The sequence below is a fragment of the Podarcis erhardii genome (assembly GCF_964252035.2).
Source record: "Podarcis erhardii genome assembly, chromosome: 1".
Lineage (NCBI taxonomy): Eukaryota > Metazoa > Chordata > Lepidosauria > Squamata > Lacertidae > Podarcis > Podarcis erhardii.
In genome coordinates this window covers 21956225-21973702 of record NC_138497.1, presented here as the reverse complement: position 1 = coordinate 21973702, position 17478 = coordinate 21956225, and the positions used below count along the sequence as shown (strand labels likewise).

General features: G+C 43.6%; 1 protein-coding gene and 1 pseudogene across 2 annotated transcripts in view; both read left to right on the top strand.

Annotated features, from left to right (window-relative positions):
- LOC309342438 (cytochrome P450 2C19-like) overlaps positions 1–14361 on the top strand; it is a 49257-nt gene extending 34896 nt beyond the window's left edge. Inside the window, exon 10 of the mRNA XM_081862916.1 lies at positions 13737–14361. The gene's annotated coding sequence lies outside the window, so the exon portion shown is untranslated. The remainder of the gene's footprint in view (positions 1–13736) is intronic.
- LOC309344780 (cytochrome P450 2C19-like) lies at positions 4546–13108 on the top strand (annotated as a pseudogene). The gene is made up of 9 exons (XR_014161641.1): positions 4546–4840; positions 6030–6192; positions 7002–7151; positions 7799–7959; positions 10114–10271; positions 10630–10771; positions 11717–11904; positions 12364–12505; positions 12847–13108. The product of XR_014161641.1 is annotated as a cytochrome P450 2C19-like (transcript).
- Positions 14362–17478: the final 3117 nt, after the last annotated feature.

Genomic DNA, 17478 nt, shown 5'->3' with positions numbered 1-17478 from the left:
TACTGAGAGATAACGGGTCTTGAACCTGGGACCATGTGCTTGTAAGGCAGAGGCTTTACCACCTCACCATTTGCTCTGGCAAAGAAACTCAGTTTATGCAATCTGAACTCTGGTGAACTGAGTAGGCCTCTCTATGCAGAGCAGCCATAAAGTGTCCCAGCTGTGGCTAGAATGGGCTGAACTTCTGTGATCTGCACTGACAGGAGATTGACTCAAAACACACAGAGCAGCAACAGTTGTTGGCAAGAAGACCTGGTGCACTTTGGCTTATGAACTGAACCATGAGTTCAAATAAGTTTATGCAAACTGAACTCACAAGTCAGTCTGAAAGAGAATTTAACATTGGTGTAAGGGAGATATTATCCCAGCTAATTACAGTAATTTTATGGATGTCTATAACTTGTTCCAGGAGTGTGTTTAAGCTGTGAATCAGTGTAAAAAGGCCAGCTAATATACACAACGGGATATTTAATCTCTTCTTTTTGACATCGTTTTTTTGAAATGCTTTAGGATATGATCACTCCTGTTTTAGGAGCTACCCCTTAAAAGGGGACCGCTCAATACTTTAAATAAATAACTTCGCAGGCTTCCATCATCTGCATGCTCCCCTCTTGTACTAAATACTTGTACATCGTTCTACCCGGACAATGAGATCCAGCACCGAGGGCCTTCTGGCGGTTCCCTCACTGCGAGAAGCCAAGTTACAGGGAACCAGGCAGAGGGCCTTCTCGGTAGTGGCGCCTTTCCTGTGGAACACCCTCCCACCAGATGTCAAAGAGAACAACAACTACCAGGCTTTTAGAAGTCATCTGATGGCAGCCCTGTTTAGGGAAGCTTTTAATGTTTGATGTATTTTAATATTCTTTTGGAAGCCGCACAGAGTGGCTGGGGAAGCCCATTCAGATGGGTGGGGTATAAATAAATAAATAAATAAATAATAATTTCCAGAGGTGGATGGAAGAACTGGACTAAATGAAAACAAGAAGTTAATGTTCTGTGTCACCATGTACACTAGTGACCATGGTTTTGTCCCCACAAGGGCACATGTGAGTCACTACATTGATAAGCACATTAGTGTGTCTCATCAATACAAAAGCACTTCCAGGTTTATGTCTCCAAAATCTATCTTGGTGTGTCCTGTCCACATTAGTGGGTAGTGCTAGATGGGATTGTTGGGGGAAAGCAAATAAACTTCCTTCTCCTGAACCTCTAGCTAATGCATGTATTACTTTAAACCACACAAGAGCACTGTTTGTGTAGCAAGCAAGCCAGCATTTGCTCGTAGTCTTTTTCTAAGTTAACTCCACCTGTAAAAGCATTTTGTTGTTCTCTCCTGATAAGATGCCTGCTATTGCTCTCTCTTTTTATCTCTACTCATCCTGTAAATCGTTCTTGCTAAGATAATTCTGTTCCTGCATGAATAAAGCTGTAGAAATCCAGAAACTGTACATAAACCTCTCAGTTTACTTCACCCAAGCTGCAAGGTCTCCTAACTGCTTAGGCTGAGCTCCATTATGGACCTGCCTTCAAGTTTATTTCAATTTTATTTCACATTTGTGGGCATCTGAGGTGCAAGAAACCTCCAACCAAGCACTCAGAGTATACAAGAAGCTCTCCTGCAGGAACCTGGTCCTGAAAGCACCTTAGAAGCAGAACCATTTGCCTCAAGGCTACGTTACAATGTTTGGCAGAAAAAACCCTGAAACCCTGGTTGTCTTACATTGTAGACCTTGTGTGCAGTAATGCCGTTATCATTGCCTTACTAATCAATGAAGAAAAGGACACAGGGCTGATTTCCTTAAGAATGGATCGGTTTGATCTTCTTGCAGTCCATGGGACTCTCAAGAGTCTCCTCCAGCACCAGAATTCAAAAGCATCCATTCTTGGTTGATCAGCCTTCTTTATGGTCCAGCTCTCACTTCCATACATCACTACTGGGAAAACCATAGCTTTAACTATATGGACCTTTGTGGGCAAGGTGATGTCTCTGCTTTTTAAGATGCTGTCTAGGTTTGTCATTGCTTTTCTCCCAAGAAGCAGGTGTCTTTTAATTTCATGACTGCTGTCAGGCAGTGAGAGATTTTACTTTCTTGGGCTCCATGATCACTGCAGCTGGCATACATACCTTTGATTTTTAAAATAAAAATTAACACAAGTTTTCTCTACACTTCTGACACAATTTGTCACATTTGTGGGCATCTAAGGTGCAAGAAATGTCCAACCAAGCACTCAGAGTGTAGAAGAAGCTCTCCTGTAGAAACCTTAGAAGCAGAACAATTTGCCACAAGGCTACATTACAATGTTTTATAAGTTGGAGTTCTTGTTATTAAATATACTACCTGATGAAGGTGCCCTGTAAGAATTTAAATGTATTTTCATTTAATATTTGATACTTCCAGCTGATGAAGGTGAATGAATCGAAACAGGGCCCTGTCCTGGTCTCCAATCCATAACTGACTTCTGCTTAATGATTGAAAAGAATACAGACTGAAGTTCAGAGAAGTTCATTTCTTGATTCTGCCGCATTTGGCCCTCCTGACAGCCACCTGGAGTGCGAGTTTCCTGGTTTTCGAGACGAGGCATTGCTTATGCCATTGCTGAGAGGGAGAGTTGCCGCGTTTGGCCCTCCTGACAGCCACCTGGAGTGCGAGTTTCCTGGTTTTCGAGACGAGGCATTGCTTATGCCATTGCTGAGAGGGAGAGTTGCCACGTTTGGCCCTCCTGACAGCCACCTGGAGTGCGAGTTTCCTGGTTTTCGAGACGAGGCATTGCTTATGCCATTGCTGAGAGGGAGAGTTCCCGCGTTTGGCCCTCCTGACATCCTTATCCTTCAATTAGGGGAAAATGACCTTGTTAGCAGAAGAAGTGTGGACTTGTCGTGGCACATAAAGAGAGATTTGGATGAGATTGCTGCCTTGTGTCCCGGAACAACGGTGTTCTGGTCCTCTTTCCTGAAGAGAATTGTGTGGCGCAGTGTGCAGAACTGTATGGCCATTGAAAAATCCAGCAAACTCTTAAATCGTGCAATAGCTCGTTGGGTGCACTTTTTGTATGGCCGAGTCATCTCTCATGACCGTATCTGGATTGGCGACCAAGCCTTGTACCGGAATGATGGGGTTCATCTTTAAGACCAAGGGAATGACATTTGGTTAACTAGCATCATCAGCAGCATCAGGGATTGGTTACAGCTGTGAGGGTATTGGCGGCGAGCCCCTTTTGGGCTCGGGTGGCGGTTAGGCATTGGAATAATGTGTTGTGGTGTCGAAGGGCTAGGTGTGGCCATTGCCTGCGCCTTCAATTTTGGGTATTCCGTTAAAGGAATCGGGCGGTCGTGTATTCTGTCCGATGCCTGCTTGGCGGGAGGCCATGGCACGACCCTCGGTGACATCAGGGGAGAGCCTATAGTTGGATTAGCATCAACAGGCTCCACCTACTGGTGAATAAACCCCCTTTGTTTTTTAGACTCACCCCTCTCCAAGTGGGTGGAGTCAGCTGACTTAATCCAATGCCTAAGCCAATACCTTTTCACTTGCTGTAATCAATAAAGTTGTGGCCTTTTCTTGCCCATTAACCTTATATCACGTGTCCTTGTGTTTCATTCCACTGCGCGGGGTTTGGGTCCTCGAACCACAAAGACTCTCCTCCCTGCAAGAGAGGGGAGTGGTTGTGGCCAGGAGCCGGACTCCGCCTCAAGCAGGGGGCGTTTGCCCCCTGCCTCCCACTCACCTGGCTGGCGCCCACGCCCTCGGCCAGGCACCCAACCAGGTGCCTTCAAGGGGGCGTGTACAGCAGCCTGAATTGCTGCGACGCCAGCCTCCAGCCCTCACTTTTTGTCATCCTGTCACGAGTCACCCACCCTCCACTCCCTTAGAGCAGGGTTTCCAGTTTTCTTTTGGCCTTGCTATGGACCTTAGGTTGGTCTCCCTGGTTGTCCAGGGGGCCTGGTAGGAATTTTTCCATTTGGCATTAGGCCTTTTGGTTTTTTCGCCTACCTCGTAGCAATCGTCACAACTTTCGTGGTATTGGTGGGTAGGTTACGCATTGGAATAATGTGTTGTGGTGTCGAAGGGCTAGGTGTGGCCATCGGCTGCGCCTTCAATTTTTGGGTATTCCGTTAAAGGTATCTGGCGGCCGTGTATTCTGTCCGATGCCTGCTTGGCGGGAGGCCATGGCACGACCCTCGGTGACATCGGGGGAGAGCCTATAGTTGGATTAGCATCAACAGGCTCCACCTACTGGTGAATAAACCCCTTTTGTTTTTTAGACTCACCCCTCTCCAAGTGGGTGGAGTCAGCTGACTTAATCCAATGCCTAAGCCAATACATTTTCACTTGCTGTAATCAATAAAGTTGTGGCCTTTTCTTGCCCATTAACCTTATATCACGTGTCCTTGTGTTTCATTCCACTGTGCAGGGTTTGGGTCCTCGAACCACAACTGACTTCTGCTTAATGATTGAAAAGAAAACAGACTGAATTTCAGAGAAGTTCATTTCTTGATTCTGCAATCTTATCTACTTAATGGCTAATCTCATTTACTCAGAGAAACCTAGAATTCCTATTGGTGAAAGTCCATGTATATGTGACCTCCTCAGAGTATATAAAATTGGAAAGCAAATTAATTCGTCTAGAGTCATTTCAGTCACTGTTAGCTGGTGCCATGGAGCCTCTAGGGACAGTGACCATTTTGATGAGCATATGTATCTCTTGCCTTGTTTTCCTTGCAGTCAGGAGCAGGACGCCAGAGAATGCAAAGCAGCTGCCACCTGGCCCACCTCCACTGCCCATCGTAGGGAACGCTCTGCAGCTGAAGACCAACAACCTGGCCCAGGTTCTCCAGGAGGTAAGCCAAAGATGAGCACCTTCCTCAACAGCTGTCTGTTGATGACCGTTACCTGTTTGCAAGCATCTTTCCATCTGACTCTTTTGGAAGGGGACAATCCATTGTCAGTTTGTTTATTTGTAGATGGTACCATCTGGGTGCAGGGCACATTTGCAGAGTATAAGGCAACAGACTGCACTTTGACAGAGGAGAAGCAAGAAAGGGAGGGGAGGCATCCAGATCAGAGGAAAAGAATCGCAGAATCACTGTGATTTCTGTGGCACGGACTTGCACTTGGGTACATCAGCAGGGATGGGGAGCAGGGACTTGTCCCAAAGGCTCCACAGAAAAGAGGTGGACTTTGAGCAGGTCCCACAACTCCAGAAAGGGGGTTGTTTTATTGTCATTTTATTGTTTTATGCTTAAAATAAAAGCCATAAAGCCCCCTTCTGAGTAACGAACTTTAAAAAGCAATAGTGCAATTTTCATACTATTTTAGAGACAGGGGGTGGGGCGGCTCCAATTCTCCCTCCACACATGGTTGGTTTGGGCATTTTTGCCCTCTGAACAGTTTTAGCCTCTGCTGGACAGTGTGGAGTTCATAGTCTTCTTGTATTTTGAAAAGCTGCTCCTTTATTTCCCCCAGAATGTGCTTGGTTGGAAGGTACTTTAAGAATTCCCTTAGAAAAATGAGTGTGAGGGAGACATAACAGAGTAATATACTCATATTCATGGTATAGAGAAAGTGGACGGGAAAACACTTTTACCCCCCTCTCATAATTCCATACCTTCCAACATTTCTCCAATGAAAAGAGGAACATCCCATTCCATAACAATAATTTTACTATAGCCCACACACTTTACTGGGTTGTAAACAAAAAAAACACTTCCCTATTCAGGATTGCCTTCAGAGGGGGTCGGATAACTCTATACCCTCCAACATTTCTCCAATGAAAATAGGGACAGCCTGAGGACATTCTGTGATCAAACTGGGATGGCTTCTCTAAATCAGGGATGTCCCTGGAAAATAGGGACACTTGAAGGGTCTGTAATGCTAAAACTTGGAGTCTTCAATTAAAGCTGAGTGTTGGAAGATTTATGGATTGGAGCCCTGGGGACTTGAATACATCTAAACTTGCCAAGTATTCTTGTACTATCTCCTAACCCGCAAACCCACCTAGATGTGTGTCCTTCTCTATCTTTTTTACAATTTGGTGAGAAGTATGGCTCTGTGTTCACAATGTATTTTGGAACAGAATGGGTTGTGGTGCTGCATGGCTATGATGCAGTGAAAGAAGCACTGATCGACCGTGGAGATGAATTTGCTGCCAGGGGACACCTGCCATTAGCTGATGATGTCAACAAGGGATTAGGTATTTTATGCTGGTTGACCAATGGAGGGGGGCACAGGAAAATCCCTCTATTCATGAAAATAAATCATGAAAGGTTGCAAAGACAAGTCATTGCATCTTGAGATAAACATTCCTAATTAATGTTCCCACTGGACAGTAGCAATAGATAATTAGCAGCCTTTTAATGGCATAGCTATATATATGCTGGAGCAAATAGCTCCAAAAATTAAAGAAGGATTGAATGAGTCTCTAGCCTTTAAAAATAATGGTCTGGGGTAATTCTGGTGTGGGCAGTAAGTGTTTCAAAGTTACTGCAAACTATCTATAAATTTGTTACCAAGAAAACAAATAAATACAAATCAACACATTTTACTTAAACAACTAGCAATGTAGTCCAGTTTTCTTTAAGTTCTTTCTGGTTAATAAAGTCCAAGAACTATTGCTTCTTCATTATACTGGCAGCTTCAGAGAACGACCCAGACTCCAAGAGATGAATTATCAGTTAACATAAATATCAAAACATTGAAACCTCTTTTTAAGCTTTAGCTGCAAAAATGGACATTCTGCAAATGCAAACCTCCACTACGTTTCATACACAACACACACAAACATAGCATTTTATGCACATTAAACACATATATTTTACAGTAAGGGCATGTATCAGAAGACTGGCCAGCTACTGATTATGGAATAAGGAGGCGCCAAAGTACCAAGTCTCCAGGTGGTCTGGAGCCAAGAATAAGAGCCTCCTGCTCTTCCAACCTGCTTCTTCTGCTCTCCCTTTCAGTCCATCCATCTCCTTCATGCCCATTTCCTCTTCTGCTTTCCAGGAATTGTATTCAGCAATGGGGAGGTATGGAAGCAGCTCCGACGTTTTGCCCTTACCATCCTGCACAACTTTGGCATGGGAAAGAAAAGTATTGAGGAGAGGATCCAGGAGGAAGCACAGTTCCTGCTAGAAAAGCTCCAGGACACTCAGGGTGGGTTGCCATTGCCCCTCATCCACATAGGCTTATCAAGCAGACCCCCTAAAACATCACAACAGAATCTGGAGTACATTACAACAGATTATGAACCACCACATGGTCCTAGGTCACTGAGGGCTTCATACACACCAGTAATGCACTGAACTTACCTTGTCAATGTACTGGCAAACAATGCATAGCTTTCAGCAGGGGTGTAATATGCTGACACAGACCAGTTCCATCTAAAGTCCGGCTGCTGCTTCTCTATCAACTGGAAGAGTCCTCCACAGATATTGTTGATTTCCAGCTGCTTTCAGCCCCAACGGTCAACAGTGGTCCAGAAGTTAGAGTCTAGCAGCATCTGAAGTGCTTTAGATTCCCTAGTTTTAGTCTAGCCTTCACCAAGGCCTGCACCACTGTGGTCACTCTATCCTATCTAAGGATATATTGGCTGAAGCTGGAGGAAAGCACCTTGGAAAGTCCTTGGAAGAAACCACTCATAGCCACTGAAGATGCCCATGCCTCCAGAATTGTTGTGAGAAAGGCAGCTCCCTGTCTGACCACTGAGGCCAGGAGCCAGGAAATGACAGCTCAGAAATTCCAGACTAGATTATTGCCTAAAACCTGTAATGGGTATAATTATTTTTTTCTTGTTCTTTCAGAGAAGCCCTTGGATCCAACCTTCTCACTCAGTTGCGCCATCTCCAATGTCATTTGTGCAATTATCTTTGGGAAATGATACGATTACAATGACAAGAAGTTGCTATCCATGCTAAGTTTAGTAAATGAAAACTTTCAGGTTTTTAGCTCTCCTTGGGGACAGGTAGGTGCCATCTGGTTAAATGCATTCTTTTCCACAAAGTCTAAAGTTTACTTGCATGTGGAATATTTATTTTATGTAGATACTGCCTCTGGCTGTGGCCATTTTCCTGCTGTTTAAATATCTTTCTTCCAGGCTTCTCATGGCCCATAATGCCTCTGCCTCTTCATATGTCCTAGTTGCAGGCTTGCCATGGGTAACTGGTTAGCCACTGTAACAGCACGATGGGCCACTGGCCTGATTCAATAGTCTCTTCATACGTTCCTATGTTTTTAATTTGGAGATCCAGTCAAGGCACACAATGCACCTGCGTCTAGTAACCAAGGTTTGACTTAACAGCAGCCCAGTGGAGCAGGAAGTAAAGCTTAACCAGTAAAACCCACAGGAACTAATCACTTGGGATGTATATACACTGCCATTGCCTCTGCATCCAGTGTGCTTCCACTACTGGTTTGAGAAGGTGTGAATACATGACGTTAGCCACAATCCATATCTATTCTGCCTTGCTGCCTTGCTGTACACAGCCTGGTTTCAACAGGAGGAGCAGATGGGACTAAATTTAGAGATATGTATGTAACCCCATAGTTCAGCTTTACACCATTTGGCTTATTTATATAGGGTCCCAGAGTCAATTCCTAGTAGCATCCCTAGTTAGGAATGGGACTCCTGAATGATACCCAGCAGAGCAGCTCCATAGGCAGTACTGACCTTGAGAGAACAGTGGTCTCATTCAGTATATACCTTTCAACATGTGGAAATTTTTTTTTGGGGGGGGGGTAATTGGGTTGTTGCTCTTATTTTGATTATGCATTTTGTGGTTTTATATTTTGATTTTAGTCTGTGAACCGCCCTGAGACCTGTGGGTATAAATTCAATAAATGATAATAAAATAATAATAATAATAATAATATAAGACAGCTTCCTACCCAGCTGTTGCGGTTTTGGCAACAGGGGTGGGGGGAATGTTGCATGATTTTTCAGATTTTTCTAAAGGTACACATAGGTGAAATTAAAAAAATATCTGCATATGACCTCAACAAACATTAGGTAGAGAGTAGGAAAGCACTAATTGAGGGGAAGGGAAGATAATGACCGCTCCCCACTTAAAACGGGGGGCGCCCTTTGCGTGGACACGTGCAGCCCTGGATCTGGAGTGGCCCCATCAGCATAGGCTTTGCCTTCCCTCAGGAGGGATACCTGGAGGTCCCCGCCTACCCCAGTGAGTTGTCCAATCCCACCTGGGGGAAGCGTAGCCAGGGAAACCAGGCCAGGTAGGGGGAGGGATTACCTGCCCACACAATAGAGGGTGGATCTTACCTGGTAATCCTCACTTGGCTCCAGAGCTTCTCCCACCCTACCCACCCTCAGTTAATGTCTTCTTTTGCAGGTTAACTTTTCTTCATAGGTTTTGCAGGTTAACCTGTCTCCACAGGTATGCGGGCGCTGCTACGATAAGGTCGCTGTTAAAGGGCCGGAAAGGAATTTCCCTGCATTGGCAGGTTTCGCCTTTCCCGTAGCAAAACGTCACAACTTTGGTGGTATCAGGCCTTGGGCGGAATCCTTTAGTCCATCTTCCTCTTTGCGGCGGCGATACCAGGGTTCCACATTAAAGGGGTTTTTGAAGGGAGGCTTTGGCCGTACGCCGAAAGGTCGTCATTGCTCTCCCCTGCGGCGGCGGCGTAACGGGGGCGGCTATCTCTGCTTGAACATATGTTCTCCAGAGCCGGCCCATCCCCCCCCACACTGGATAACCCTGATGCTCCCTAGGTCCCCAGCTGGGGACTGGGGAGGGAGAACGCCCAATGCCTGAGCCAAGGTCTACCCACATTTGAAATTTAATAAAGTTGTGGCCAATTTAATCCCATAGCACGTTGTCTAGAGTCGTTATTCCACGTGACGGGGGGGACCACTCGGGATCTGGGGACTCCGCCTGTCCGCGCAATACAGTGCAGTACACTCAATGAAGCACCACCCAGTAATGCAGATGGGGAACATCTACATAGATTTGGGAGGCATTGGTAGTGAAAATGCTGGTGTGTGGACCACAGAGTTGAAATGCACACAAGGCAACAGTGGCCAAAGTTATACTGAAGCCTGAGTGTGGACAAACCCTGACTGAGGTTGGTGCCAAAGGGTCTCTTGTGGTGTTTCTTCTAGCTCTACAACCTCTTTCCTTCTTGCCCCACCGCAAAGTGCTGAAAAACAACTTGGCACTCAGAGAGTTTGTTTTGGAGGAGGTTGAAGAACACAAGCCCACTCTGGACCCCAGCTCACCTCGGGATTTTATCGACTGCTTCCTTATGAAAATGGATCAGGTAATCATGAAAACTCACAGAACTCTCCACGTGGGTTCTCCTGCCACTCCTGAAGCTTCCCAACCAGCAGACTTCCATCCAGCTTCTTGTGGGGAATGCCAAGGAAAGAGATTCCTGCTCACACCCCATTGGAGTAGATTCATTTCCCATTGCTGACCTGTTCCTGCAGTAAGTGGGAAGTTCTTTCTAATGATTAGCCCTCTGGGCAAGGAATGTCCAGAGGAACGAGCTATAAAAAGACTTGAGATAAGATGTGTCTTGGGAAGGGAGCTGGTCCCAGTGGCACAGTTAAATTCTTGTTATGTTGTACTCAGAACAATTGAGTTGACTCCACTGACTGTGTTGTGTGTTTCTGCAGGAAAAAGGTAATAGGGCATCCCATTTCACCATTGAAAACTTGGCCATAAGCACAGTTGACTTGTTTGGGGCTGGAACAGAGACCACCAGCACCACACTGCGATACGGGTTCATGATCCTCCTCAAATACCCAGAGATACAAGGTAAAACAGATGCGTTATTAGTTCTTATTATTCTAGTTCTTTCCCAGATTTATGTGTCACAGGTCCAAGAGATGGTTGTTCTGCCACTTTCCCTAGGAAAACCCACTGTTCATCGCTGAATGTTAATCATCACTGACTGACATCTGCAGTAGACAGAAGGCTTTCCTGGAGACAACAGTGGGTGTGGGGGGTTGGACAAAATGCTCATATCCGTGCCTAGTAACCACAGAGCTGTGCCTAGAAATCCCAGCAAAAACAGAAGTGTGGATGAGCTCTTACAGCTGACCATATTGCAAACCCTAGGATTTATATGCAAACAGTAACAACTTGAATTTGGCTCAGTAGTGTACTGGCAGCCAGTGCAGATCCTTTAGACCAAGCATGTCCAAAGTCCATTTTGGGGACCTAATCCGGCCTGCTGCCCCAGTGGCCGTTTATTTCCTGGGGTAAAATCCTAAAAAAAGATCCATGACTTTGGTTGGCCCTTTGGTCGGCCCCTTTACTTCATCCAATCTGGCCCTCTTTGAAAAAAGTTTGGACACCACTGCTTTAGACAAAGGCACAACACAAGGGCCAGGGGCCAAAGGGTCCTCAGGTAGGATCAGAATCACTGCAGGACAGTGCCTCCAATAGGAATCTCTCTAAGCTGGACCATCACTTGCTCCTATAACATTCCATAAGCTTTTGTCCCGCTGGGCTCCTTTGGGATAGAAATTAAATTAATATATAAATAATTGCAGTTATACTATGTTTCCCTGTTTACAGATGGATTACTGAAGGTGAGCTACAATAACTTGCCTGTGGTGATGAGTTAGTAGAAAGTTGGAATCAGGAAACAATTGAAAGCTCCAAAATGTGCAGGGCCTTGCAACCATTCCCAATGAGTTTCAATTTCTTCTGTAATGTTTCCTGCACTGGTGTTAAACCTCATTCTTCCCATTGCAGAGAAAGTGCATGAAGAAATTGACCGAGTTATTGGCCGATCACGAAGTCCTTGCATGGCAGATCGTGGGGAAATGCCTTACACAGATGCTGTCATCCATGAGATCCAGAGGTTCATCTCTATTGCCCCACTGAGCGCTCCACATGCAGTACTCAAAGACACACCGTTCAGACAATATGTCATTCCAAAGGTCAGCTCTTTTCAAGGCTCTGAGTAGTAATAGTAGGCTGCTAGCCATGATGGCTATATTCTACCTCCATGGTGAGAGGCAGCATGCTTCTGAATACCAGTGGGTGGAAACCACAGGAATTGAGAGTGCTGTCTTGCTTAGATTATGTTGAAGGGCTTCCCATGGGCGTTTGGTTGGACACCATGAAAACAGTATGCTGGACCAGATGGGGCCACTGGACTGATCCAGCAGAGCTTTTATTCTCTTCTAATGTACAAGCAAGGGAAGTAGTTATGCCCAACACCTAAAGTGTAGCTGGGCATCTTGAAGCCTGGACTTCGTTTTAAACACCCTATTGCCTTCTGAAGCTGATCCAATCTTCTTCTGTATCAACCAAGTACCTTCCTTCCTGTTAGTGCCTTCCCACACCATTAGTTGGGTGTCATGGCCATCCAGCCCATTTCTTTGCACTCTCTGCAGGGCACTACCATATATCCAAGTCTGACATCTGTGCTACATGACAGCAAAGAATTTCCAAACCCCAAAGAATTTCACCCAGGACATTTCTTGCACAAAGATGGCACCTTCAGGAAGAGCGACTATTTCATGCCTTTCTCAGCAGGTAAGATCTCTGCTTCCCCAGTTGGCTGCGGTCTTGGCCAGCTCAGGTCTTTTCCGTCTCCCTAATCGGCTGGTGTCGGGGCAATGAGGGGGAACCGTCTTCCTCCTGCAGCCTAAACTGGAAGGGCTCGCAGTTTGTCAGGGAGGGGCAGAGGCTTCTGGGTCCATCAGAACTCCTTGCACCTTTCCTGTGGCCAGCTGAAACAAAGGAAATGGTGGAAAGAGTGACTCTCCTAGGAGCTGTTCTGGAGCAGCACCTTTGCTCCATTTGCATGATTGTTATTTTCTCCGTAACAGCCAAAGTGGTTGTTATGCATCTTACACTTTGGGTTTCCTTTGCAGGGAAGCGGATATGTGCGGGGGAAGGTCTGGCCCGTATGGAGATCTTCTTGTTCTTGACCACCATATTACAGAATTTCACTCTGAAGTCCATCATTGACCCCAAGGACATCGATCTCACATCGGCTTTGAGTGGCATAGGCAACTTCCCTCGGCCCTATCAGCTCTGCATTGTCCCTCGCTGAAAAGCCTGCCTCAGGAGGGCTGCACATGTGGAAAAGTCGCAGCCTGGCAAATCTTTGTTCAAAAAACCCATAACACAATATCTCCTCAGGTGTGGAGCCCTATCTTCTTACCTGACTTGTTGTGGAACTGTTACTTTGGGGATCTCGCTAGAGACTATTGCACATAGTAGACATTTTGTAAAAAATTTCATCTCTTTATTGATTAAAAAAATTGCATGTCTATACAGACATTATGTACTATCTCTTAACAGGTAAAAAAAAGAAAATTATATAAAATAGAAAATTTATAATAAAAAATAAAGAAGTAACAAAGATAAGAAACAAAGAAATCAAAAAAAGAAGAAGACAGAGTTATTTACATAGTAAAAGTACTCATCGGCACGATCCTTCCCATCATTCTCATTATACTGTTTGATATAACATTCTTTTTTACACAGGTTTACATTGTATAATATCATTTCTTTCTCTTTGGTATAGATTCCTTTGATTTTTTTCTTTACAAATATCACTCAATTTCTGCTAATATGGAGTTATTTGTACAATAAAGTTTTACATAATTCTTAAATATTATCCGTTCTCTAGTTGTTTTTTGTTTTGATATTCCTCTAACTGATCCCGTCAGTTTTGCTAATTGTAGATATTCTAACATGAGCATCTGCTCATGCCAATCTGTAATCCACTTACTTTGTGGGTGGCAAAATAAGGAAGGTCATTTCACTGAATATTCTCCAAGGGAAGACTGAAAATCTCCAGGAGGAGTTGGAGAAGGAAAACTTTCAAAGAATTGTCAGAATTTCTTTCCTCTCAGTCTTCCTTCAACCCTGCTCCCATTCAGTGTAACAGAAAAATGTTTCCCTAGTACAAATGCAGAGGCAGCATGGGCAAAATTGGTGAGGGGAAGTCCACCTATGAAGTTAACCAAGGAAGAATGGTCTTCCTCTTCTGTCTTCAGAATTCTTGTTTTGGGTTCCTTCACCCTCTCAATTATGCTCCTATTCAAAGTAATGAAGTAATGTTTCTCCATTGCACTGAATGGAAGGGGCAAGAGGAATGAACTTGTATCTGATTTGCATTTTAATTCAAACTGGAGAAGAATTCGGGACTTGAAATGAATGTCCTCTGTCCGCTTTGAAACTCCTGAAGGTCTTCTCCAAACCAAAGTTTGGAGAAGTGTGCTGGTTTCACTAGCATAGAAAACTACTGCTCCACTTCTTCTGGAGAATAAGAGCACATCCAGATGTATGTATTTTTTTACCTGTTTGTGAAATGGAATGGCTTTATAGATGTCCTTCACCCTCCCAGAGCTAAATAAATAATACTATGACAAACTGAATACTGTCACTTGTAATGATTATGCAAGTACAGCAATTTTATTATTTTATCCAACATCCTGTTCTCCCTGTGGCCAACCAGATGCCTATGAGAAGCCCTCAAGGAGCAACTGAGCGCTACAGTGCTCTCCTCCTCATTTGCAGTTCCCAGCAACATTTGAGGGCTATTCCTAACTGTGTAGTGCATCAATGACAGCTCCATAATGAAATCCAGAGTCAGGCCACCGGGATTTAAATATCATGCTTTTCTAACACATTGCTTTAAAAAATCCCTCCACCTTAAAAACACAGACATTCACAACAAATTACTAATAAAATCACACAATTAAATTTATGGCACATGACTGCAGTTCTGTGCATGGCTGGGAGTAAGCACCATTGAACACAGTGGTGCGTATTTCTGCTGTATAGGTTCAATTTTTAAAACACATTTGGTTTTAGCAAATGACATCCAGACAGCAGAAATGCAACATTTTACTTTTAATTAGCAATGCAAACAACTTTTTGTTATTTATTTTTGGAATTTTACAACAAAATCAAACAGTCCCCTGTCTCCCCACCTCCCCATTGCTTCTTTTTATCTAAGTTGTATATAAAAATAGGAGAAGGTCTGTGGCAATTTAAAGACTTAATTGTATTTATTTGTAGGGCATACTTCCTCAGATGCAGAATGGGTGGCAACAACAACAACATAGTATTAGTGTTATTAATAATGTACAGTGGTACCTCAGGTTAAGTACTTAATTCGTTCTGGAGGTCCATTCTTAACCTGAAACTGTTCTTAACCTGTGGTACCACTTTACCTAATGGGGCCTCTCACCACTGCCGTGCGATTTCTGTTTTCATCCTGAAGCAAAGTTCTTAACCCGAGGTACTACTTCTAGGTTAGTGGAGTCTGTAACCTGAAGTGTCTGTAACCTGAAGCATCGGTAACCCGAGGTTTATGCAATCTGAACTCTGGTGAACTGAGTTGGCTTCTCTCTGTAGAGCAGCCATAAAGTGTCCCAGCTGTGGCTAGAATGGGCTGAACTTCTGTGATCTGCTCTGACAGGAGATTGACTCAAAACACAAGGACTTCCGGTCAAGCACGGACATCAAAGAGAAGAGAGTCCATCACGGCTGCTGTGTCAAAGATAGAGCAGAGAACAAAGACATGAGAACAAGACAGAAGTGAAAGTTTCCTTCTGAGTAAGTGTAAGCTGAAAGACCTCAGAAGTAACGCGCTGAGAACTTTGTATCTCCTTCTTCTCTGAGAAGACTTGATGACTTGGTCGGAGAAACAGTAACGTGTTCAAACCTCAATCCAGAGCCTTGGTTACTTTGTATAGACCCCTGTATAAAGCTAAGGGGGGGAGGTCTGCAACAGCGTAAGGGACTGACAAGGGAAAGTGGAGCAGTTAGAAGTATCTTTGTTCCTTATTTTCCTTATTTCCCCTGGATTTAATGGATATAGCAGAGGCTTGAAATTAAACTGCGACTATGCTCATCGCCCCTGGAGTACGAAAGGAGGAAAGAAGACTAACTGGGGGAATATCCTATATTTATATCTATATTTTTTTGAGGTTTAAGCCTCCAAGTGGCTAGAAGTTTATGTTCCGACTCCCTGAGCTGATTACAGTTATATTTGGATTTATGGACTTATATGGACTTGCTTGGACTTTTATTTGGACTTTTAAGTTGGACTGAGTTTATAAGAGGTGGAAGAAAAGAAGAGGACAGAAGAGGACCCTCAAACTAAACAGTATTTGAGTTATTGTTAGATGGGCTTTTTATGATGAAATAAACATTTTGGACTGAGTTGGGAAGGTGACATTTAAACTGTGATGCAATTTGGGATAATGTTTATATATCTTTGATGTGTAGTATTCCCTATCTCTCTCCCCCTCTCTTCAGAATAATATTTGATATATAGTTGTCATACAGTTGATATAGGTGCAAAGGGGTGAATTTTGAAGTGTTTGGTTAAGATAAGAACTTTAAGTCAATGTGAGGAAAAGGGAAAGAAAGACCCCTAGAGGCCATTATCTAACAATTTCCTTCAAACCCGATTTCCAGCTCTCTGGTGTAACTACCCCCCCTCAGTGGTGAAAGTAGTTAATATTGATTTATTTGTATAAAAATGTCAGGAAAAAATGGGGGGGGAATTGGAGGAACTCCAGGTGACCGAAGACAGTCAAAACAGGATGAAATTAACGATTTAGATATTCTTTGGTTGAAAATAAAGGAAGAATTCAAACAAAATGAACAATACATGGAGGAAAAAATTGGTGGAAGTGCAAGAAACCCTGGATAAAAAAATAGAGGGAGTGGTGGGGGGAACTGTCAAGTAAAATCAAAGACTTAACAGTTAGATCTAAAACAACAGAAGAGCTAGTGAAACGAACTCAGAAGGAAGTTAAGGAAAATAGAAAAGAGTCAGATAGAATAAAAAAGGACTTGGTTGAGGTCAGCAAAATACAAGAGCAGATCTGGGACAATATGGCTCTGATGGAGATGAGGCAGAAACAGAAAAACCTAAAATTCAGAGGAGTAGTAGAAGAGCCAAATGAAGATATTAAAACAAAAATGATTAAAGAACTGGCAAGATGGATGGATATGAAGGAAGAAGAAATTGAGTACACAATTGAGAATGTGTTTAGAATGAAGGTGAGATCTGTAAAAGCTAAAACTAAAAAACTACCTGGAGATTGTTTGATGATCTTTAATTCACTAGAGATGTGAAATGCAATTCTGAGAATGAGTTATAATAACAGGTTATTAATTGATGGAAGACCAATTATCATATGTAAAGAGATTCCTATTAGATTCCTACGAAAAAGAGACGGGTACAAACAACTGGTGACGTTACTGAAGAAAAACGGAATCCAACATAGGTGGGAGTTTCCTGAAGGAATCTCTTTTTATTACAAGGATAAAAGATTTAGATCAACAGATCTACAAGAGGTAAAGAAATTCTCCAGAAGATATGAAAAAGAATTAGGTAAGATAGAAGGAAGCCTTACTGGACCCAGAACCATCGGAGCAGACCTCTATGGGGAAGAGGAAAACAAAAAGAAGAAAAATAAAGATCAAAACAAAGAAGAAGAGGAAGAAGAAGAAGAGGATGAAGAAGACATTAG